Here is a 12,234-nt window from a genome sequence, read left to right as displayed (position 1 = left end):
ATGGATGTCAATTCCAAGAGATAATACATACTGACTTTTTATCGGAGAATGTGGAATTTGAAGGTCTCAAAGTAGTCCTATTATGCTATTTCAAACACTAAAAACAGAAGACAAAAGCAACAATTTAGACCATATAGAAATGCACATCCTGTTTGTCATGGCCTGGATCCTGTAACCTAAGCTCATTAGAAAAAGAAAATAAAAATAACAAATCAGACAGATCCACAAAAAATTTGGGGTATCAGGTGATATTCAACGAGTGCAGTTTCACTTTCAACCAGAGTTGCACAAAAATTCCATCTATAGCTCAAATTATGATTAAAACATCAGAGAGAAGCCAGATGCTGCACACTTAGATTAAACCAATCTAATTGATTCCATACAACACGAATAAATCAGAGAATACATCAAATAAAAATAAGACATTGATCCATCTCTCTACTAGATTTCAGATTTACAAAAGGCTTAATGGGCTACAAGCTCCAAAAGTAAGACAGTCCTATGGTGAATTTGTCACAAAGTTACATACTGACCAAACAATATTATTCAACTATATCCACTTCCATATTGTCCATAAAAATTGCCATACAATTTAAGGTTCCAAAAATAATGACAAATTCAAATGCATATAAGTCTTTCTTCATGCCCAATGAGAACATAAAAGAAGCAACACCAAAACAACTGTGTACTTTAGAAGCTTCAGGATTTTCACCTGAAAAATGGTAGGAATGAAAGAACTTACCAAGTAGATAAAAAATAATAATGTTAATCGTCTACAGGGCAATATGTGCAAAACATTACAAAACACATAACATAAATATCATAATGCATATGATATAATTTGTACCAAACTCTTTGCATTATCCTTTCACTATCACAACAGAACTAGTATTACCACTTCTTGTCAAATTCCCAATCACAACTATAATCAAGTTTGTGTAGCCCCATTTTGATCACCTCGCAAATGGCACAAGTACTATGTGAAGTAGAGACTTCCAAGTTCCAATCACCTAAAATAGCATAAGCATCATGAATTGTTGGCTCTACAGTCAGAAATCTGATGGGAATGAGTTACCATCTAACCAGGGCTAGGGTCTTTCACTTAAAAGCTCTATTCATACTTGCTTAATGTTCTCATGAGATCCTAGCTCACACTCATCAATTTCCCAACATTCTATAACCATTTTCATTGTCACAATGATATCTTCAAAATACGAGCATCACCATTCATGTATCTCACACAAATGTACCTTAACACCAATCATCTCAACTATAAGCATATAAATATCTCATCATTAACAAAGTTCATGGATCAAAAAATCAAGAAATAACTTTTTACATTAAAATTCATAATCTACTCAAAACAAGAAATGATAATCGATATACAGCATTTTAAGTGATGGACAGTTGCAAAAGTTAGTGAATCCCTCAAGGGCAGTCTTACAAGCCATAGTTCTCAATCTCAACCAATAGAAAAAAGAACACACTGACGAATGTGAAGTTCTCAGCAAGTAGAACAACTCTAATTCTAGGCCCAAAGAAAAAGATCTAAAGTTTTTCCCTCCAAATTAAAGGGCAATCAGGGGAAGTGAAGATGGTGAGAAAGGGATGCATATGAGAGAAAGACAAGAAATATAATGTTATCTAATGCAAAAGGCTGTTATCATACTCCTTGAGCTGAAGAAAGATTGTTTTGCCCTCTGAACATATCATAGTACCAAATATGGCTCTAAACCCATTAAAATTCATGGAACTAATTCTCAAATATTATGCTGTGAAAATGTTGTTTTGACGTCCAAAAACATGTATTGCATCCCATCACACTCATGGACCCCATAACCAAGACGATAATCAATTTTTTGAGTATCAAACAAGCATGCTAAAATCACTCACACCCATCATAAAATTTTACAAATATATCCTTGTGACAATATATAAACAATCATATTTATGCAATCAAAGAAAAAGAAAATTTTGGATACATAATTTATTTTATTCTCCTCTAAACAAGTTGGTCATAAGACAAGTAAGACAAATTATCTGGAAAAGAGCAAACAAGAAAAAGTATAGCTTAATCCCTGCAATTTTCAAATGACACAAGTGCAACGTAGATTTGGAAACAAACACTGCTTAAAGGAAAAGCAATTAAGAGGGAATCTGCCAGATTTCCATCCAAACAAAAGGGCCTACACAGAACACAGAAATACCAAACAATCTTAGATTTTAAAATACTGAACTCTATACTTCAATATGGAACAGAAAAATGGCTAAATCAGATTAATCTGAAGCTCCTCCATCACCATGCCAACAGATCTTTAGGTATTGGTAAAGGAAAACAAACAAATGCCACTTTAACCATCAGCAATCTCCTCATTTAAATTAGTACCATAGCTTTTGATCTTGAAAACTAAGAAAAAGATCGAAACACATAAATTGAATTAACATGAGTCTTAAATTTTACAGATGCCCTTAAGCTATGTCTGGGACCAAGATTTGTGGGAGGAAAAGACAAGGAAAATAAATGTTCTTATGAACATGAAAAAATGCACGTGTATATATTATATATTTTTTATTATTTTTGTTAGCGGATACGGTAGCTCTAGTTATGGTAAGGATACGGTAGCCTAGTTATGGGAAGTCTTGAAGAAGTGATCGTGCCTCTTTGTAAGTTTCTATAACCAAATTAGGATACTTCCTAATCTGGTCTTAGGAAAGTTTCCTAATGTTCATGTATATTGTTTTCCTTTGTAAATATGTAGTTTTCCTTTCTTTGTATCTTCTTTGTTTCCTTTCTTGTATTCATTCTCCCTCCATAAAAGAGGGTCGTGTACATTCTTTAAGAAATAAGAAAAGAAGTATTTTCTACATGGTATCAGAGCCACTCCTTGCACCCTAACCCTAATTGTGCCTTCATTGCACATCTACACCACCCTTAGTCTGGACGGCACTACTTCCTTCAGATCGATCATTGCTTCCCTTCAGATCGGTCTCTTAGAGCCCCGCCTCTACTCTTCTTGCATCTGTTTTTTCTTTGGCTATACCCCTTAGGCCTTCATTTCCATCTAGTCGATCACTCACCATGTCAGAAGTTTCAGAAGTCACACCCGGTATGACAACTGGAGAGTCATCACCGGTGGACCAGATTGCTAGTGCAAGTACCGATGCTAGAGCTAGGGCGAGTGCTGGAGTTGGAGAGCTACCCAAGGTGCATCTTTCCTACCATTTGGATGGTAGGAACTACCTACAATGGGCACAGCTAGTAAGAACTATACTCAAAGGTCAAGGGAAGCTTGGACACCTCACCTCACCTCTCCTCCACCAAAGGCTGTTGATCCATTCATTCCAGCCTGAGACGTAGAGGACTCCCTCATCATGTCATGGCTATGGAATTCCATGCAACCCGAGGTTAGTAAAAACTATATGTTTCTAGCTTCTGCTAAAGAAATTTGGGACACCATAAAGCAAACCTACTATAAGGTTCAAGATGCCTCGGTAATCTTTGACCTTAAGACAAAGATTAACAATACTCGCCAAGCCTCTTTAACTGTGACTGAGTATTTTAATAAGATGAGTGGGCTTTGGTTAGAACTCAACCAATACCAAGAAATTAAAATGGTGTGCTGCACTGATGCTGCCACTCTTAACCGGATTTTTGAGAGGGATCAAGTTGTGGAGTTCCTAGCAGGTCTTAATAATGAATTGAATTTGATCAAGTAAGGGTTTAAATCCTTGGTAGGGAAAAGTTTGATAGGTCCCGATTCATGGGACTTACCAAAGAAGGTCTAAGAGGCAGGGGTGGGGTGGTAAATTGGCTGGCTGACATAACAGCTAGCCATGTGCGTAAGGGATAGAGTGGGAAAATTGGGGGGTTGTGTAACAACCCAGCAAGTGTGCGTAACAGAATGCGGTTGAGGGGGGAGAGAGGGATACATGTAGAGGGTGAAGATATTGAGAAGGGGGGAAGATTTTGGTATTGAGTTCTTGGGAGAGTTAAGGGCCTCTCGAATTGCCCAATTTTCTTGTCATTTTGTTAATTTCCAGCTTGTAATTTCTTTTGATTATCAGTATCCTATCATTTGGTATCAGAGCGTTTCAATCCTAATGGTGAACTTGACTGATCCAGTCGGTGATTTGGAGATGAGGGTGGAAGGCAGTCCACTGGGAGATGATGCCATGAGGAGTGCGTTTCAAAAGATGGAGAGACACCTAGCGAACCTGTTAGAGCTGTTCGCGAGGATGCAAGCGAGATGGGAAGAACAGGAGCGGGCGAGCAAGAGCAAGAGGAAGAACGAGGAGAGATGGGAGGAGCAAGAGAGAGAGAGAGAGAAAGGGGGAGCGTGATGAGGAAGACCAACCTGCGGGTTCGCCCGTATCAAAGGAGGGAACGCCGGTAGCTGGAGGGAGAAGTAGCGAAGGGGGTGGCTGGGTCGATGGTGTCGGAAGGCAACAGTGCCTTGGGAGACGCCTGGAAATACCCATCTTCGAGGGAGATGATCCAGATGGCTGGGTCTTTAGGGCTGAGCGCTACTTCCTGGTGAACCAGCTGTCCGATGCGGAGAAGTTGGAGTCGGCAGGCCTCATGCTTTGAAGGAGCGGCTCTGTCGTGGTTCCAGTGGGAGCAAAGACGACGACGGGTGAGGAGCTGGACGGAGCTCAAGGCGATGTTGAGGGATAGGTTCAGGACCGCACAGGAAGGCACGGTGGAGGAGAGGTTCCTTGCGCGTCGACAGTGGGGCTTCGTCAAGGACTACCGCCTTGGCTTCAAGACTCTGACCTCACCGCTCACAGGAATGCCAAAGGCGTCGCTGGAGGGCTCCTTTATCAACGGACTAAAGCCGGTCATCCGAGCCGAGATGAGGGTGTTGAGGTCGATTGGGCTAGAGCAGATGATCGAGGAAAAGATGGAGGGGATGCAGAAGGGCGTCGACGCTAAAAGAGGGGAGGTGCAGTCGATGGAAAAGAAGGTAGCAATCAGGCGGAACCAGTTCGCATACTTGAGGACGAAGTGGGAGGATCCAGAACGGGAGAAGAAGAGCAACGCGAAGGAGGGGGATAGACCTTTGGAATTTACCCAGAATTCTGAGGGATCACCTGGAATCAAAATGGGTAGGGAGTTCAAGGGTGGAATTGGAGGGAATTGGCGTCCAGACGTGCGGGGAAGAAGGCTGGAGATGCCGCTCGTTAAAGGTGAAGAACGTGAGAGCTGGATATTCCGAGTCGAACGTTACTTTGCGGAGGCTGGGATGACTGATGAGGAGAAGTTAGATGCAGCAGTATGGTGTTTGGAGGGTGTTGCATTTTCATGGTTCCAGTGGAAGCAACGGAGACGAAGAGTGAGAAGCTGGGAGGAGTTGAAGGGGCTGCTGAGGAATCGCTTAGGGTCCATGCTGGAAGGCGCGGTGGACGAGCTGCATATTGAAGGGGGATTGGCAGTTGAGCAGATCAGGGTGTCGCGAGGCAGAGTGGTTGTCGACGACGGCGGTGTCGGGGGGTTCCACGGCGAGGCAGAAGGGCAGCCGACGATCGATCCATTTAAAAGGCCACGGACGACTGATTCGGTGACAGCCAAGGAGAGCATCTTGCTGAGGAAGGGGGCGCCATCAACGGTCCAGGTTGTCTGGTTTTGATTATTAGCCCAGTTTCTCAGATATTTCACATGGGGTGGGCTGATGATGGAGGGCCCCCCATATATTCTCACCATCATGAGCGGCAGGGTGCCTCGTCCAAGCAAGTTATGATGGTGGAAGGGCAGCCTTTTTCTAGAAGTCAAGGGCTCAATTTGCATTCTGTTGAGGAGCCCAATGGGATTGACCCAAACATCTTAATTAATGATGAGAATTTAGGCGAATTTCATGACGAGGTTGAGAAGTGGCCAGTCATGAAACAATTGACAAAGTCAAGGGGCTGGGAAGTTGTATCAATAATCAAGGATGCAGTCATTGGAATGGGAATTGCTGAAAAACAAAAACCTACTACAAATGGGTGCTATGAAGAAAGAGCACAAAGTGAGCCTCCTATCAATCAAGAATCTAATGACCCTAATGTTGCCTGGAATGTGCCACTGCAAGCATGCATGCACAAAATTCCTCTTGCTGAAACAAAACGAGGCCATCTCTTCTCCAAAGTTAAAAAGAGATGGGATTTGATGGCTGGGGTTACTAAGGTTGACCAGATTCTCAACCTAGAAGGGAAATTGATTGCTCGCGACAAGGTGGAGATCATCAACGAGGTGGAGGAAAGGATTGGGGGGCTGGAGTATAAGTGGTCTCTACCCCCATCATATGTGCTAGAGGAGCTCATGCAATGGAAGGGACTACCCTCATTGGAAGCTACTTGGGAGCCTTACCCTTTGATCCAACAGGAATTTCCATTTTTCCACCTTGAGGACAAGGTGAAAGTTGGGGGGGGGGGAGTAATGATAGGTCCCGATTCATGGGACTTACCAAAGAAGGTCTAAGAGGCAGGGGTGGGGTGGTAAATTGGCTGGCTGACATAACAGCCAGCCATGTGCGTAAGGGATAGAGTGGGAAAATTGGGGGGTTGTGTAACAACCCAGCAAGTGTGCGTAACAGAATGTGGTTGAGGGGGGAGAGAGGGATATATGTAGAGGGTGAAGATATTGAGAAGGGGGGAAGATTTTGGTATTGAGTTCTTGGGAGAGTTAAGGGCCTCTCGAATTACCCAATTTTCTTGTCATTTTGTTAATTTCCAGCTTGTAATTCCTTTTGATTATCAGTATCCTATCAAAGTTGTCTTCCCTGAATGAGATGTTTTCTATTGTAAGAAGTGAGGAAAATAGGAGAAGGGTTATGCTCAATGAGATAGGGATAGAAGGATCAGCCATGGTTTCAAATAAAAAGGAAGGAACATGATTTAAGATAGGCAAACCAAAAAATAAGCCTACTAACCGTGAGGGGCTGTGGTGCACTTTTTGTAAGAAACCTAGACATGCCCGAGAGACATGTTTCAAACTCCATGGGAAAGGGGTTGTCCTAAGCAAGATGGGAGGCTTAAGAAGCATGGCACAAAAGAATCAGGCTCATGTTTCCACCAAGGAGCATGAGGAGGAGGACATAGCTGGTAAGACAGAATCTTCTTCTACTTCTGATCTTGCTCAGCTTAATGTTGAGGAAATCAACAAACTGAAGGCTTTCCTTCGGACTATCCATGATGGAAACTGTGCATTTACCCAGCAAGGTAATTGTTTACATTCTGCCTCTTTTACTGCCCCTAAAACTGATAAAAATGATATTTGGATCCTTGATTCGGGTGCCACTAATCATATGACCCCTAATCAGTTTGTTTTTGACCCTTATGAGCCTATTATCACTTCCAAACAGATTACTATCGCCAATGGAACTTCAATTTCCATTAAAGGTCAAGGTACAGTCATCCTTAGTCCCAATATTACTCTCAAAAAAGTGTTGCATGTTCCAAACCCATCCACCAACCTTGTGTCTATTCATCGGCTTACTTATGACTTGAATTGCCTTGCCATTTTTTCCCCTAATCTGTGTGAATTTCAGGCCTTCAAGATGGGCAAGATGATTGGTGCTTGCTAGGGAACAACACAGGTTGTACTTTTTGGTGCACAAGGGAGGCTGCTCTACTGGAAATCAGTTGTCCAAGGTTACTAGTTCTTCTTAATTCACCTCTAATCCTACTACTCAGATTTGGCTACAGCACTATAGGCTTGGTCCCCCTCCTTTTCTTCTTTTAAAATCAATGTTTCCTTCCATGTTTAAGTCTCTAGATCCTAGTGCTTTTCAGTGTGATGTATGTGTAATTTCTAGACAACATTGTGTGTCTTATCCTGCTAATAATAAAAGGTCTCCCAAGCCTTTTTCTTTGGTTCATTCGGACATTTGGGGACCTTCTAAAATACCAAATTGTTCTGGGGCTTGCTGGTTCATTTCTTTTATTGATAATTATACTCCTATGACATGGATTTTCTTATTAAAAGACAAAGCGGCTGCTGGAACCATTGTGCCCTAATTTTGTAAGCTAATTTCCACTTAATTTCACTGTTCTATTCAAAAATTTCGAACTGATAATGCAAAGGATTACTTTAATAATCACTTGAATCAATTTTTCCAACAAGAAGGGATTGTCCATGAGTCTTCCTGTGTCAACACTCCACAACAAAATGGAATGGCTGAACGGAAGATGAGACATCTTCTTAATGTTGCTAGGACTCTTCTCCATCATCATCATGTGCCTAAGCATTTTTGGGATGAAGCCATTCTTATCGCAACATACTTGATAAACCAGGTACCCACCAAAATCCTCAATCACCAGTCCCCATTTCAGTCTATGTCTACTCATTATCCGGACCTAACTTTGCATTCCCCTCTTCCCTTAAAGTCTTTGGCTGTGTCTCTTTCATTCATGTTCCCAAGCAACATAGAGACAAGCTTGATCCTAGGGCTCTAAAGTGTATTTTCCTGGGTTATTTCCCTACTCAAAAGAGATACAAATGCTATCATCCCCCTACCAAGAAGTTTTACACTTCTAAAGATGTGACCTTTGTTGAGACCACACCATTCTTTTCTTCACCCAAGGCTGGTCACCAGAGGGAGAATTTAGTTGAGGGTGACCACTCTTCTTACTATGGGAATGTACTTCCTCCCTTAGAAGCATCCCCAATCTCTATCCCACAGCAATAATACTCAGCTCCAGCCTTACCCGAATCTCGTTCTCAATCTCCCGTGGCCTCTAAGTTCCCTCAGTCTCCTCTTGCTGCCCAAACTTAGTCTAACATTAGTGCACCAGCCGTTCCTCATCAAGAACAGCTATTAGTAAGGCTTAAAGGATCTCCCTATGTATTAAAAAGGAGACAACCCGCTCTAAACTCTCAGCAAGCATCACCATTCGATCCTAATCAAGGTAATGAATTTATATAGTCTTTTGTTCTAGAGCCTTCTAACTTAATCTGTGATGATCTAGACCTTCCTATTGCTGTTAGAAAAAGGGTCAAAAGCTATACCCAGCATTCCTTTGCTAATTTTTTTGTCCTATCATCAATTGTCACCAAGTTACAAAGGTTTCCTAGCATCATTGGATTCAATTATCATTCCTAAATCAGTAGATGAGACTTTAAAAGATTAGAACTGGAAGCAAGCCATGTTGGAGGAGATGAGAGCACTGAAGAAAAATCAGACATGGGAGATTGTTTCTCGACCAAAGGGGGTCATGTCGGTAGGTTGCAAGTGGGTTTTCAATGTGAAATATAAGGCAGATGGGACATTGGAAAGATATAAAGCCAGGTTGGTGGCCAAAGGATATACTCAATCCTATGACATAGATTATTTTGAGACATTTGTCCTTGTGGCAAAGATGACAACGATGAGAATTCTTATTTCATTTCCTACTTATTTTGGATGGAAATTATAGCAATTTGATGTAAAAAAAAATCCATTCTTACATGGAGACCTAGAAGAAGAAGTTTTTATGGATTTGCCTCCAGGATTTCAAGAAGGAGATGCCGAGAAAGTATGCAGACTCAAGAAAGCTCTTTATGGGCTCAAACAGTCCCCAAGGGCCTGGTTTGGCTGATTTTCTAAGGCCATGAAGACTATGGGATACAATCAAAGCAGGGGTGATCACACTCTCTTCATAAATTTATTGCTTTGCTAGTCTATGTGGATGACATAATTGTCATAGGTGATGATGAGGAAGAACACAAAGCGCTGAAAGGGAATTTAGCCCAAGAATTTGAAATTAAAGATCTTGGTGTCCCCAAGTACTTCTTAGGAATTGAGGTGGCCTACTCTAGGGATAGTATTTTTCTATCTCAGAGAAAATATATCTTGGATTTGTTGGCCGAAATAGGGCTGATAAGGGGAAAAACGTCTAGTATTCCAATAGAACCTAATTGCAAATTGTGGCAAAATTCTAGCAGTTAACCAATTGATAAGGGTAGATACCAACGGTTGGTTGGTCCTTTGATATATCTCTCCCATATTAGGCCAGATATCACATTTGTTGTTAGTCTCGTAAGTCAATTTATACACAACCCAACTGAAGAACATATGTAGGCCGTAAGGAAAATCCTTGGCTACCTAAAAGCTACCCCAGGTAAAGGAATACTGTTCAAAAAAGAAAATGAGATGGATGTTAGAGGCTTTACTGATGTTGATTATGTTGGATCCCTTACTAATAGAAGATCAACTACAAGGTATTGTGTTTTCCTAGGTGGAAACCTAGTGTCTTGGAGGAGCAAGAAACAGAGTGTTGTGACTAAATCAAGTGCAGAATTAGAATCAAGGCAATGGCTCTTGGTATATGTGAGTTGCTTTAGCTAAGGATCATTTTAGAGGACTTGAAGATCGAGACTCAAGGTGCACTTAGGTTGTTTTGTGACAACAAGTCAGCCATAAGTATTGCACACAATCAGTATTGCACACAATCTTGTCCAGCACGATAGAACAAAGCACATGAAATTGATCATCACTTCATAAAAGAAAAGATAGATGCAGGCCTCATTCAAATCCCTCATGTTTCATCTAAGGAACAGGTGGCTAATATTTTCACAAAGGGTCTAATGGCCAAAAGGTTTGAAGATCTAGTATACAAGCTGAGAATGACAAATATCCATTCTCCAGCTTGAGGGGAAGTGTTAGCGAATATGGCAGTTCTAGTTATGGTAAGGATACTACAGCCTAGTTATGGGAAGTCTTGAAGAAGTGATCGTGCCTCTTTAGAAGTTTCTATAACCAAATTAGGATACTTCCTAATCTGGTCTTAGGAAAGTTTCCTAATGTTCGCGTATATTGTTTTCCTTTCTAAATATGTGGTTTTCCTTTCTTTGCATCTTCTTTGTTTCCTTTCTTGTATTCATTCTCCCTCCATAAAAGAGAGTCGTATACATTCTTTGAGAATTAAGAAAATAAGTATTTTCTACAATTTTTATTTTTGTTTTCCTTTCTGTAAAAAAAATCCTAGTTCTGAACATTGAAGCAAGAGCTTCTAGGGCATGAAAAGAAAACGTGAGAAGAAGAAAGAAACCTCACTGAAATTCTTACTAATTCTTACTAAATGAAAAATGAAAATCAATACAAGATAGAAGGTAAATACTCAACTATCCTTGATAACAGATAGTTGTTGCAATCTGCAACAACCAGCTAACAACTAACCACTTGAACAATAGCCTAACTAAACAATCATCACTTATAACAATACAACAAAAGTATAAACATTACAGTTACAACAATATAAGGCAACCACATCATAACATAAAAAAGTCCACGACAGCTACTCAAACATTATATCCTTCTACATTCTCCCTCAAATCAAACTCCATGGTAGAAGAAGCTACTTTGATCTTTAGGCTATCTGAAGTGATAATAGGATTGTGATGCACTGGTGACAACTTAAGACCAAGCTTGTCACATAAGAACAAAAACCTATTCCTTGGAAATCCCTTAGTAAAAATGTCAGCCAACTAATCAAAAGTAGGAACATATCTGATTTCAACTTCACCATTCTCCATCTTCTCTCAGACAGAATGCACATCAATCTCAATGTGCTTAGTACGAGAGTGAAATACAAGATTTTCAACTATGCTCTTAGCAACTAGATTATCACTCCATATAATTGGAGTATTAACACATGGATCTCCCAACTCAAAAAACAATGTCTTCAGCCACAAAACCTCTGTAACACCCTGTGCAACAACTCTATATTCAGCTTCTCCAATCGATCTAGCTACCACAGACTGTTTCCTTAAGCCCCAAACTACCAAATTCTTGCCAAGAAACACACATAACCCACTGGTGAATCTCCTAGTGGCTTTACATCCTGCATGATCCGCATTTGTGTACACAGTTAAGGATAAATCACTAGGAGAAGGAGAAAACAGTAGGCCTGAACCGATTGTCCCCTTAAGATATCGAAGCAGTCTTTTACAAACTAATGTCACAACTCTAATGTGATAATGAGAACAACCTTCTAATTCAATGTAAATTAGATAGTGTAATAGGGATTATGGAGAAGAAGAAGAAGGTAAAGAGAGATTGGAATTAGAGGGAGAGAAGAGAAAACACACAGAGAGAGAGAGAGAGATGAGAATAGAGAGAAGATATAATTTCTATTGGATTTCACACATGGCTCTACAAGCCAATTCTAGAGGATATTTATACGTCTAGCCTAGGTGCTGCCACAGCAGATCCCCACCCTAATAACAAACTATTTTGTCTTTTTCCCAGGTCTCTTTACACGTGACCTCCCCTATAG

At 40.8% G+C, this 12,234-nt stretch overlaps 1 protein-coding gene across 3 annotated transcripts in view; it reads right to left on the bottom strand.

Annotated features, from left to right (window-relative positions):
• The window catches only part of LOC127801046 (glutamate--tRNA ligase, chloroplastic/mitochondrial), a 35,637-nt gene that overhangs the window by 4,705 nt on the left and 18,698 nt on the right, over positions 1-12,234 (bottom strand). The gene's annotated exons all lie outside the window — the stretch shown is intronic.

Source organism: Diospyros lotus, chromosome 5 (assembly GCF_014633365.1).
Source record: "Diospyros lotus cultivar Yz01 chromosome 5, ASM1463336v1, whole genome shotgun sequence".
NCBI lineage: Eukaryota > Viridiplantae > Streptophyta > Magnoliopsida > Ericales > Ebenaceae > Diospyros > Diospyros lotus.
The sequence above is the reverse complement of the archived record's forward strand: the minus strand, read 5'-3'. Positions and strand labels throughout refer to the sequence as shown.